Here is a 13,641-nt window from a genome sequence, read left to right on the forward strand (position 1 = left end):
GTAAAAAAAAAAAAAAAAAAAAGAACTTATCTTGCAAATGAAGGGAATAACCAGTAACAATAATTACAGCAGAAACTCTCTTATAAGACCAACCTCCATTCAACTTGCCAGATTAACTGACACAGCGTCTATTCCCTCTGTAAGACAATGACTGATGTCTACAGCATGCTTTTTATGAAGCATCTCTGCTCCTATCAGTTGAGCGCACTTTCACAAACCATATTCATGTATCATAAATACATACTTTAATTAAATGCAACACAAACCAAACCAATAAAATGTAAGTAAAAAAGAAACACAACTGTTATTTCTATGACATAGACTTTATAAAGACTTGGAAAGACTATAAAGGTAAGTCTTCATAAGAAAAAACAAACTACTATTGAACTAGTTATAGACAATACAACTGGAAAGATTGGCCGAGGGGAAAAAAAATCATACAAATCAAGGATTATGCACTCAGATTGCGGCACAAGTGGCTTGAGTTCTTTCTTTTAAACCAAAACTAGAAATTTACAGGATGCATTCCAGGTTCGGTATAATTAAGAATGAACAATGAATTCCAATCAGGTACCCATACTCAAAGAAAATGCCTTGGTCATACATGAGAAAATTCGCAAATGAATGTTTATATGTTTTAAGTTGAAATAAAATGTTTTAAGTACAACTGTATTTTTTTAACTCTAGCTTTAGTCAAATTTCTCAATTAACAGCTCAACTCTTAATTCTGATAGCAATGGAAAAGAGGACTTCGAGTTAAAGTATACACAACGGAGTGATGCACAGATCATGGTAGGCACAAGAAGAGTTCCTTACAAAGAGGGGATGGTGTGGGAAAGTGTCTGGGGTGAGGGTGGAGATGAACCTTTAAGGTTAAGTAGGAGTTTTTGCAGGGCAAATTGTCAGTGAGTGAAGCACAAGTGTTAGAATAGTGGTCCAAGCGGGGAGGACAGTGTGAACCAAGGTAAGTAAGGGTGTACAGAACCACAAGTTTGATGTCACCAACATGATAAAGAGAGTATAGTAAGACAGAGATAGTCAAATCCCATGCAAGTTAAATCTGTCTGCCCTCACTAGTGGAGGAGAAATGGATGGGAAGGGCCTCAAAGATACCAGATAGAATAGTGATGAACTTCCTGAGAGGTCACTTGTGTGCCATGCCAGAGTTCGGACTGTCTCCACAGGAAACAGAGAATCAGACGTTGGAGCTGAAAAGGTCAGAACAGTAAATCATCGGTGGTTCTGTGGAAGATGGAGCTGAAGGGTACAGCCTGAGGGCAGGGAGGAGAGTTAGAAGCTGTTGCTGGATGAGAGGCCATGAGGACCTAAAGCCAGGCAATGAAATGGAGCAGAAAGAAAATGCATCTTAAGTCATGGAGGCGAGCTAAAGTGAACTTAAGAGATTTGCAAGTCATCTGTTTAAAAGAGACAAATGAAACCATGAGGGTGAATACTGCCCGGCTGGAATGCATATAGCAAATTCTCAATAAGCCTTCTGGTGGGTCATGAAATGTTACACTAAATTTTGTATGTATATGCCTATCTATATTTTGGAAAGGAAAGATTCTATAATTTTCAACAGATTGTTTGAGGGGTCTTAACCAGAAAGTTAGGAACCTCTGTGCATAGTGAGAAGAGCAGTGGGTTGAGGAAGAAACCTTCAGAGCAGCAGCATTTAAGGGACCTACTGAGGAAGAGGAACGAGCAAAAGAGCTAGAGAATGAGTCAGGCATTAGGAGATCCTAGCAAGAGCAGTGCCACAGAGCCCAGGGAGTAGAGAATAGCTAACAAAGAACCAACAATGTCAAAAGAAAAGAGAGGCCCGTTAAGAAAAGGACCGACAACATCCATGGAGCTTGAAAATGAAGCAGTCATTGACGCCTTAGTGAGCAGTTTCAGCAATGGTGGAGAGAGAAGCCAGGTTGTGGTGGGCTGAGGAGAAAACTACAAGTGAGGAAATAAGTAAAAACTTTGTAGACTACTTTTCAAAAAATTTGATTGAAAAGTGATACAAATTGGTAACAGAAGCAGCACATAGGCTTAAGGGAGGATACTCTTTTTCCTAAGAAAGGGAGATATGAATATATGTTTAAGCTGAGCAAAGGGGGTTGGAAAGAGGTAAAAGTTGAAAATACCAAAGAGAGAAAGTGACTGATGAAGCAATATCCTAAAGGGGCTAGGAGGAGATGTGGTCATCAGCACAGGATGGATTTGAACAACACAATTAACACCTTGTCCCTTGCAATCAGATGAAAGGCATTTGAGGATGAATATAAAAATTAGAGAAGTTTTTCAATGGCACCCCAAATTAAGGAAGTCAAAGTCTGATGATCACAAGATTTTCAGATGCAGGGGTAGAGGATAATGATAAAAGGAGAGTGTTGGAGAAAGCAAGTATAGATTAGGAATTGATGGTGAAGAAGAAGGGAGGACAGCATTTTAAGATGAGCAGATACAAGTGAAGGCCCAGCACAGGCTGGGAGCCTGAATTTGCAGTGCAACACTCTGTGAGGTATTGTGGTTGCCTTCGGCAGTGCTCAGCTCCCCAAGCGTCAGAACAAGCAGAGAGGGCTGCAATGACTATGCATGCAAGTTGAGGTTTTGCTGGGTTGAGTCAGTGGAAGGATAAGGGTCAAAGAGGAAACAGAATATGCTAGTGAGAACAGCTCAGCAGTCCAGATTATGTAGAAAAAGAAAAGATGCCAAGAGAAGGTTAAAGGGGCTGGGAAAATATGGCAGTATCAAGAAATACTGCATATGAAAGAGGGTAAAGGACAACTGCAGTGAAAGGAGGGAAATGGAAGATGGGAAGACTATGAGACTATGGCCATGGAAATAAGTATATAAGGTAGCTTGGAGATGAAGGTCACTGGAGCTCAGGAAGTTTAAACAACTGTAAGACGTGTAATGTTTACTGTCTTCCACATGGACACTGGAGTTATTTAGGATTATTCTGAAAGCTACTGGGAATGCAGAGCTCTTTAAAAAATATGTAAGTTAAACTAGGAGATTTAGAAATGACAAGGGGAAAATGGTAGAAGACAACAGAGCACAGAGGTGGTAAGTAATATGTGGTATATAATGCCAAGTCCATCAAGAATAATCACTAAAAACCAATACCTGTGTTCATGACAGCCAAACACAGCCTTGGATTCCTTCTCAAGATGGCCCTCAAGGCAGCAACTACCAGTGATTAGGGACAGCATGTGAGAAAAAAGTCTACCTTGCCATACCTGGTAGAGCTGAATTTCATGAGCCTCAAAGGAGCAGGAATATTTACATGAGGCTGGAGAAGCAGTAACCTAAAGTTGGCTCTTCAGAAGTGGGGGTTACCAGCAATCCCAGTACCCTGAGCTTTGTAGAGTGGAGGAAAAAGCCTCCATTCAAAGAGTTTTGGGGTTTTGTTTGTCTGTTTGTTTGTTTTTTAAGTCGTTTCCTTTAAAAAGAGTTAGTGGAAGCACTAACCTGTACAGATGTTAACATCATGTAAGATACGTGTGGAATCATCCACACTACATCCACTCACCACTCCCACCCTGGAGATTCACAATGCACATTTATATGGGGAAACTATTAACTCAGGGTTTCCCAACTCTTTTGACCACAAAATTCTTTTTCCTGGGAACACTTTTTAACATCTTACTCCACAGAATGTAGTAAAGGAAATAATGAATTAAGGGTTTAGACAAGTTTTTTTTGCTGTGGATGTGTGCTCCTGAGATCACAATGGAGAGGAATAGGGGAACAGTGCGAGAACAAGTTTGGGAAGAGAAAGCAACAAGTACAGGAACCAAGTACAGAAGAGTCGATAAACTCTAGGGGCTTCTACAAAGGCAGTCAAATGTTTCAAGGTGTAAGTGAGATCTCCAGTTTACACAAAGAATTCTGGTTAACAAGGTGCTTCAGTGCAGATACAAGTTGAGAAAGTGACATCTAAGAAGTCTGTAAAAGGAAGAACAGAAGCTAACTTAGCAAAAGGAGGAGGTAAAGGGAACAGATTGTGCAAAAGCCTAAGAATGTAAGAGAAGGTCTGGTAATTGAAGAACTCTTGTTTAACTGAAATACAGAGGTAGAGGAAGGGTACTGAGAAAACCACAGTTGATGAAGGCAAGACAGCCTTGTAGCCTGAGGGCTCAAAAGGGTTTTGAAATGGTAGCAAACTGATCAGATTTGCATTCTGGTTTCCAAAGGGGACTACAGATCTAACCAGACTGAAGACCCGTTAAAAGGTCCTTACAATCATTTAGGAGAGACAAAATAATGCTAAATAGAGCCAAAGACTGGCAGTAGGGTAGAAGAGAGACGGATTCAAAAGATATTTTGAGGGCCTCCCTGGTGGCGCAGTGGTTGGGAGTCCGCCTGCCGATGCAGGCGATACGGGTTCATGCCCCGGTCTGGGAGGATCCCACATGCCGCGGAGCGGCTGGGCCCGTGAGCCATGGCCGCTGAGCTTGCGCGTCTGGCAGCGGGAAAGGCCACGGCAGTGAGAGGCCCACATACTGCAAAAGAAAAAATATATATATATATTTTGATAGTGTAGTATACTCATTACAACTGGCTGGCCTTGGTATGTAAGGGATTGATAGGAGAAAAGGTTCAAGAAAGAGTCCTAGCTCTTTGCCTTAAGTGGTAGTCTACTGACTGAAACAGATCCCTCTACGAAAAGCAGGTCTGGGGAGTGAGATGGGTTTAATGTAGCACTACGGAGTTTGAGTTTGAAATGCCTATGGAATACCCAGCAAAGAGATCTAGCAGGAATTTTGAGATGGATCTGGAGATCAAGAGGAAAGAGATATCTGAGCTAGAAATATTGATTCTAAATCAGCATTTCATAGATAACAGAACACATTTGATCACTCAGGAAGAGGATACAGAATGAGAAGACCAAAACAAAGTGGTTAGAGAAATCACTTTTCCAACTATATGATGACTGTGACATATACTGAGAGATACTAAATCAAAGAAAAATTGAATTTAATTCATAAAGAATACTAATACATTTTGGAACATTCTATAAATTCCAAACAAACCCTCACTTAATAATAAAATTGAACTAAGTGAAAACACTCCATTCCCTAAGCCCTCCAGTTACTTGAGGTTTACTGAACTCTTCAAAATGTTAGTAGAAACATAAAATTTCACTCAATAGCCACAGTTTATCTAATTAACAGCACTGTGCCACTAGCAAGATGACTGAACAACAAAGCACTAATTAATATTTGGTTGAATACTTTTAAAATTATCGAAGGACCGGGCTTTGCTGAAGGATGTTACATACAATAATAAAAACACTTACGGCTTGATAACAAAATTAGGAATTATACTATATTAAAATGATATCCATCTCAATTCAAATCATCATAATATGGTATAATGAAATATCACTGAGTAATTATTGCCTCTTTGCTCAAGTTAGAATATTTCAACTCATTAAAAAGGAAAATATAATTCAATTAACATTTTTATATGTACTTTTCAAGTTGTAATACTCTGGTCCTTTATCAAGTTCCTAGACTAGTAGAGACAGAAATTAGAATCTTAAGAACTTTCTATTAGGAGATGGCTGAAATTATGGTCAAAAATGGAAATAACCACAACTGCAGCTTATTAAGCAATAATGGCAAGAATAATCCTTATTTTGCACATGGAAAACCTGAGACATGTGAACTGCCCAAGTTTCCAGACTTAAGCTATCTTCAGACCAGAGGTGACAACCGAACACAGATGAACTCACAGTAAAAGACTACTTCCAATTTTCATCTTATCCTAAACAATGAACCTCTCATCTCGTATTATAAGGAAAAGTCAGAAATGAGTCAGAGCTCTTTCGTGTCATAAAGTGTAAGCTGTTAATACATCTATTTTGCTTGAGTTTTCACACTTGCTGAACAGCTGTTTGTTTTTTTTAAGCTCAAACAATCAAAACCTTATTTTAAGTGCTCCAACAGAGGCTAAAGATTGGAAAGGTAGAATAATTTTTTTTCCTCACCAAGTGAAAGAAGTCTTTCTAAACTATAGGTTAGCCCTAAAGTAGACAGTGTGAAGAAGCTTATTCTGCTGCTATTAAATATCTTTTCAGAAACGTGGCCCCAACGAATTCTAACACTGTGTATATAATCATTGTTCAAATGATCCTTCTTAATTTTAAAAACAATTGTTTTCACTACAGCTCTCCACATTTTTTTATAGGATTTTTAATCTAATGTGTGGGGAACTGATTCTTTGTTTTTGTTTGTTTTGTGCTTTTGGTCAGAGACATTTCTTTTGATGAATCTATAAATCAATATATATTAGAGTCATAACAAGACTAAAACACTTTAAGACATATAACTAAATTTCCCCAGAACTTAAGATCATTTACAAAAGTCTGATTATTACAGAACATATTGTACTATGCATACCTTTAAACATTAAAGATCATTTTTTTTTTTTTTTTTGTGGTACGCAGGCCTCTCACCGCTATGGCCTCTCCCGTTGCGGAGCACAGGCTCCGGACGCGCAGGCTCAGAGGCCATGGCTCACGGGCCCAGCCGCTCCACGGCATGTGGGATCCTCCTGGACCGGGGCACGAACCCGTGTCCCCTGCATCAGCAGGCGGACTCTCAACCACTGCGCCACCAGGAAAGCCCTAAAGATCATTTTTAACTAATAAAAGTAGGCAACTTCCTCTGTACTTGTCCCTCCCTGCATTTTAACTTTAGATTTAGACTCTTTCCTAAAAAAACATTCAATTACTAGCAAGGGAAGTGAATTCAACCTATTATCTTTATGAGAATTTGGTTTGAATTAATTTAGATTAGTTAATCACTTACCTAGCAGGATCCTCGGGCAGTGGTCCTCAAATTTTAGAGAGTAAAGAAGCACCCAGGGTACAAATTTTAATGTGGAATCCTAGGCTCAGACCAGAAACTACCTGATTCTGAAGGCCCCAAAATAAGCATTTGTAATTAGCACCAGAGATACTTTTGAGGAGGATTCATGCTAAAACACTGAGACAAAAGATAGATCATTTTAATAGGGGTATTAATGGGCCTGGATTTCAAGGCATTTGGTAGCCTGGGCAGGGCACAGCAGGTGTGACCCCAGTAATCCAATAAATAGCACACGAAGCAGCAAAAGAAAGGAAGCTGGTTCAGGCTTGGCAGCAGTTGGCCAGCAGGCTCAGCACGCCTTCCTTGCCTTCCCACTGAAACACACATCTGAAATCAAACTTTAAACAGGATACAACGTTGTACCTAAACTGGAATTGAGGGATTTGGGGTAGCTTTATTGGTAGCTGATGCTTGCTATGGCCTCTGCAGCAAAAGGTCCAGTTAGGAAGAGGGTAAGAAGGCATCTCACTCTCAATTCTGTATTTCCTTCAGAAAAAAAGAGCCTGCAGTGGCCCCGCAGCTTGGGGCTGAGGACAGAGTTCATGAGACCGTTTCCTTTCCTCAACCCCCACCATCTTCCAAGAGTTTAGGGAACATCTCCTTCAGTGGTACGTTATGCAGTGGCATGCTGGAGCTGGATTGTATCAAAGAGTCAATAGTTAAGTTTTCAGGAATTTGGGGAGCCAGTTGACATCATGATGACAGCCTGAAATTGACCACAGTGGGAATATTTACACCAGAGAAACTGGCAAATGCCACAACTGGCTTCTAATATCCATTAGTAATTCTCTTTCGAGAACATTCTTTACCAGTGATATAATGTTCATGGCCAGAAGTGGAAGGTGTCAGCAATAGGTAGCTGCGGGAACAGTATGAGCCCTCAGAAGAATACGGTCTCACCATTACACTCAAAAAACTATAAACCAGGCTTCCCTGGTGGCGCAGTGGTTAAGAATCTGCCTGCCAACGCAAGGGACATGGGTTCGAGCCCTGGTCCAGGAAGATCCTACATGACGTGGAGCAACTAAACCCGTGCACCACAACTACTAAGCCTGCGCTCTAGAGCCCACGAGCCACAACTACTGAAGCACATGTGCCACAACTACTGAAGCCTGCGCACCTAGAGCCCATGCTCTGCATCGAGAAGCCACAGCAATGAGAAGCCCACACACTGCAATGAAGAGTAGCCCCCGCTCACTGCAACTAGAGAAAGCCCACGTGCAGCAACAAAGACCCAAAACAGCCAAAAATAAATAAATAAATTTATTTTTTAAAAAAACAAACTATAAACCACTTCAAATTACAGAAAAATACTCCCCTCATTAGAGACATAGGACTGAAAGATTAGACAATAGGAAAATAAGACCTCTCCTGAGTACAGAAAGATCTATCCTTCATAAATTGGGTTGTATCTATCAACATGCTCTCCAACCTAACACTGAGAAGAAGAGTCCTCCAGCATCTAAGTGTAGTGAGGAGGATGAAGGTAGCTTACTCACTCTGACAAGAATGAGCAACACCATCCCTACACAAGTCCCTCTTCTGTCAAGGTAAGAAAACCAAAAACCTCAATAATAGCACAGGGCCAAGATGAAGCTTGTGCACCATAAGAAAGAGGAGCACTGCCATAAAGAGGAAGAGAGAAAGCTTGCTCCTATAATGGGCTTACACTGGGATTCAGGAGAAAAACTTAGAAATTATCTAATTTACCAATTGAAAAAGAAAAAGGAAAAATAAAAACGCAGCTTCTGGAAGCAAGAGATGAGAAGGGAAAAGACAGCTAAGATTAAAAAGGAAACTGAAGAAGAAAAAACTGGAAGGGAATTCAAACATATAATATTGGGCTGGCCAAAAGGTTCGTTCGGGTTTTTCCATAAGATGTTATGCAAAACCCGGAACGAACTTGGGCCAACCCAATATTAGACAAACTCTATATAAGAGGCAAAAGAGAGAAGTACAGAAGCTGGAAAAGAATCTCATTAACATTTTAGCATATACACATGAGGTGATCTCCAAACACGGAAGGAAAAGAACCAAGATGAAAACAATGCATACTGATTGATAGAAAGGACAAAGAACACAGATCCAACCTACAAATAACTGGCATTTCTGAATTGAAATCATAAGGAAACATACCATTGAAAAATTTTTCCTGATCTGGGTAAAAGAAAGATTAAAGAGATTTACTTTTATAAATTGAGTGGACTCACTATGTTTGAGAAAACTGCTAGAAGGAAACCTGTGCCTACAGGTAGTCTATGGAATATCTTTATTTAAAGAACAAAAAGGAAAACAAAAATGCAGGCAGAAAAAAACAGTTTACCTACAAAGGAACAAAAATCAGTGTAGCCTCAGCCATCTCTTCCACAGCAAGGAAAATCGGAAGATGACAGAGCAATGTCTAAACAGCTGAGGACCTGTGACTTATAATTTTATATCTTAGCACCTATAACAGAGTTAAGCACACAGTAAATATTAAGTAAAAATTGTAAGGAACAAAAGAAAAATTCAAAATTTTAAATGAATTTATTTTACATATCTCTACCTCTTTATAGCACCTTTCTTCAACTAAACTTTTAAGCCTATTCATCAATTGGATCTTTTCCCATTCAAACAACAGATTTATATGACATCTAATCTTTCTGATACCGATGTCATTACTTTTATAAGAAGATTATCATTTTTTTACATAAACCAAGACTTCTCTGCATGCACATGAGAGAAATTGTTCCTCCGACAGTGATGATTTGAACTGATCCACCAGCTCAAACTCTTTTGCTGCCTTTGAACAGTGGGACTTGTAAAACTAACTCTAGTCAGCACATATGCTAATTAGACCAGAACCAGAAACTAAAGGCTTATGACCTTGGCCAAAGATATTCAACAAATAAGAAAGTACAAAAAGATCAACATTGTATCAGAGGTTATGGACTCAGTGCTGGTCTAAATAGTCTGAATATATGATAGAGCAATGTGTTTTTAAAATATATTACCAAGTGTCATTATTTTTTTGGAAAAAAAAAAGCTGTTGGACTTTTTTGTAATGGAAGAGACAGTCCCTTTAAATTTTTCTTCTTGCAAAGTCTCCATTAAAGGCTAGATTAATGTGCCTTCTTATTTCCGCAAGCTTTTCATTCATTCACTCAGCACCTACAATATACTAGCACTTGCTATGTGTGTGTCCTCAGAGGAAGAAGTGTCAAACTTTTTCTGGAAAAATCAGAGAAGACTCCAAAGAAACAGGGAGTCTGGAAAACGCAGAACTGAATCTTGAAATTTGAATAAGGGCCTACCAAGTGGAGACAAAAGCATGTCAAAAAGATGGAAGTGCTCCAGCAAGACAGGGCCTGAAAAGAATATGCTAGGTTAAAAGGAAAAAAAAAAAGGCAGTAGTTGAAGCATAGGTTGTATAAAGTATGGGCAGATAAGGTCCAATGGTTCCCAACATCAGGAGGAACCACTCTTGAAAGGGTTGTTTGGAAATGAGTAGGATCACACTGGGTTGTCACAAAGTGGGGGTGGAGGTTGTAGTCTGCTATTGCCATTTAGTGCTCAGGGACCAAGTATGATAAGCATCCTGCAATGTACGGAACAGTTCCATAAAAATGGCAGTTGAGCCCTCTTTGAGAAAAAATGAGAAGTAGGCTTAACAAGGTTGGAGAACTTAACCCTAGGGTTTCTTAGTATGACTTTGCATGCATATCTTTGAAATCTGATCACAATGTGCATTTCACTCACCAAATACTTCCAAGGAAGCTATGTTTTTCCTCCACAAGTGATATGTTTCCTTCTTTCCTCTGACCATCATGAAGCTCATAACTCAGTCTGTATCCCACCACTAACAATTATACAACTGGTCACAGTACATATTTGAGTATAATGCACCCCAACCTCACCTTTCTATTCAAGCTTCATATTTTCATGACTGATTTACCTTTATTTTGTATGTTTTTATATTATACATAGTTTATAATCTACCGTAAGTACTTTTAGAACAAAATAGGGTATACATTTTAAAATATAAGCAACAGAAGTAAAATGGAAAACAGAAAATAGAAAACTAGGTAGTAAGATAGGGAAAAAATATATCGAGCCCCCAGAATCATCCTGGGAGAACTTTAAGAGACTTTTTTAAAAGATTATAATATATGATCTTTGCCCTCAACAGTTTGTAATCAAATTTATAAGATTCAAACTGAAAAGAACATTAGAGAATAAAAGACAGTAAAAATTAGTGATAAATTGTACAACCACTGTCTAAAGAATTACTACGGATTAAATAATCATTACAATAGCATGTATTCAGCTCTTACTATGTACCAAAACTATAGTAACTTGTTAAATCCTCACAGCAACCCTATGAGGTAGTCACTGTGATTTTCTCCATTTTACAGATGAGGAAATTGGGACAGAGAGGTTAAGCAATTTGCCCAAGGTAACAGCTGTTAAATGTGGCAGTTTGACCTAAGGCAGTCAGTCTGGAACCAGAGCCTCTGCTCTAGAAGAATTACATTTCAGATAATCCTAGAAGTATAAAAGGATACTGAAAGGCAGAGATGCTACAAAAAATGATGAAGAGTGGGGGCAGTCAGTGAATCTAGGAATAGGTTGAAATGAGGCAGAGTAGACAGGTAAAGAGCCTAAGTAGAGAGTGTTAGGAATATTAAGGAATACAGGAATACTGGGGGTGGGAAGGGGGTGGGGAGTGGAGCAGTTTCTAAATCACCTTAAAACTCTAAAGAGATTCTATTTAAAACAGAGGACAACAGGAAACTATTGTAAATTCTTGAACTCAAAAGAGAGGATTAAAAAGTTTTTCTCGAAAAGCTATTACATGACAGTGATATGAAATAACCCTAACTTCAAAGCTAAATTCATATTAGTAAATACTCTTTCTGGGTCCTATAAACCTACAAGATCAATAAGGTCTGGGGTGCCAGGTACATTAGAGGAGCCTCTGGTTCTGCATCGTTTTCAGCTGCCTCTCCCTAATCTGGATGCTTTTACATAGGGTTTCTTCTCTGTTTCCCTACTTTCCAGTTGTTTTATACCCAGCTGCACTTGGCCCCTGAAGACATTTGTTAATCACCAAATAATCTCTAGGGCATTCTGTTGTTGTTATGGTTCCCTGAGCATGTTTATGTTTCAAACACTGCCTCTAGGGTCCCAAAGGGTCTCTAGGCTTCAAAGATATTAATAACCAAATCAAGCCCAGTCTTAAGGAAACTACTTATATAAACTTTACCCTACTTGTTTTTCCTAAGGGGTTGCTTATCATTCTCAGAAACTTAAAAGCATAATCTTGTAACATTCTATTTTATATCCAATGAATCCAGTTTAGAACCAGTGAAAAGACTGTTTCCACTAGTTTCAATTAAAATATCAATTTTTAAACTTTGTAATTGCAAGACTTTAATTTGACTTTCTCAATACTCAACGTTTTTTTTTTTGGCCAAGTTTTCATTTTGTAAATGTCTCCTCTTGTCCATATTTGACCCTTCAGAAGCAAGGAGGATTCTATGCAGGATTCAATTAATGTAATTGAACACTACATAGGGCCTATGCCTTCCACTTCTGAAAAGTATAAACTAAGTTTTTGCCACTTAAGAGTGAGGCCACTGTCGAAGTGTAATTTTTGAAACGTTATAAACATGATTCATACAAAGTGAGCCTGTGGCAAAGATTTACTGAACTCATAATGAAGGAGCAAGCTCAATGGTAAAAGTTATAAAAATCTTGGAAATAGGGCAATAAAACTATAATCATCAGTAGTATTTTTTTCTGCCAGTCAGAAATAATTTGCTCCATTAGACAAAAAAAATAAAGTAACTGCAAAGCCTGGGCCCTAATCGATTCTATGTCAAGCAAAAGTATAGTCCCCTAGATAATTAATTAATTGTCAGGTGGGCCTATTAGACAAGGCTCTATTTTGACTTTGAAAAGACATGTAGCTATCCTTTCGCCTTGTCAAGAGATGTTTATAATTTCTACCATCATAAAAGTTTGTTTCTACAAATCAGTTAATTATTCCTTTATCCCACCCACCCCCCATTCGTGATTTCAAATGCTGAGTGGATACGTTATTTGGAAGAAAAATTCCTAATTCTTAATGATTAGAAACTCCTTCAAGTTAAGTGGCACTTAACCACTGGATTCACCAGTAACTTCATATCCTCTGTTTCAAGGTTACGAGGCAAAGAATTTCTGTCTCGGTACAGGCTTTAAACACAGGTCTGTAACTACCTAAATCGAGGGTGAGGTCTCCATGGTGGCCCAGGAGTGCGATCCACACCCGCCAGCGGCTCGCCCCCGCGCAGCGGCTCCAGCGCGACCCGGCTTGCATTTCACCGGCGGGAGCCCCGCTTCCCCAGCCTTTTGTTCGGGGCTGGGCTATTTCCCGCCCACCCGCGCCCGCCCTTCCTCTCTACCCCGGCAGTTGGGTGAGGACCGTGCGGGAAACAGAGCCGGAAAGAGGTGGCCGGCAAAGGTTGTGGGAATACTCACCCCGCTCCGCTCGGCCCCTGACCCTGCCGCCCAGCCCAGAGTGGGCGGGGCGACGGGGTGGGGGGAAGGGGAGCCGGGGAGAGGGACCATTCACCCTGCGAGGTACCGCCAAGCCAGCGGTAGCGGGGAGGGGAGCAACGGGCCCCCGGGGACCAAGAGGGCGGTGGCACAGGAGCAGAGCCAGCCAGCAGAGACGCCCACTAGTAAGACCGCTCTCTACCCCTCCCTCAGCCTCCGTCGCCAGAGGCGACCCAGCCAGAGCATG

At 40.0% G+C, this 13,641-nt stretch overlaps 1 protein-coding gene across 1 annotated transcript in view; it reads right to left on the bottom strand.

Moving 5' to 3' along the window:
• The window catches only part of ATG10 (autophagy related 10), a 223,141-nt gene extending 209,734 nt beyond the window's left edge, over nucleotides 1-13,407 (bottom strand). The window contains exon 1 of the mRNA XM_007451711.1: nucleotides 13,377-13,407. The gene's annotated coding sequence lies outside the window, so the exon portion shown is untranslated. The remainder of the gene's footprint in view (nucleotides 1-13,376) is intronic.
• Nucleotides 13,408-13,641: the final 234 nt, after the last annotated feature.

The sequence above is a fragment of the Lipotes vexillifer genome, unplaced genomic scaffold (genome assembly GCF_000442215.2).
Source record: "Lipotes vexillifer unplaced genomic scaffold, Lipotes_vexillifer_v1.1 scaffold740, whole genome shotgun sequence".
Lineage (NCBI taxonomy): Eukaryota > Metazoa > Chordata > Mammalia > Artiodactyla > Lipotidae > Lipotes > Lipotes vexillifer.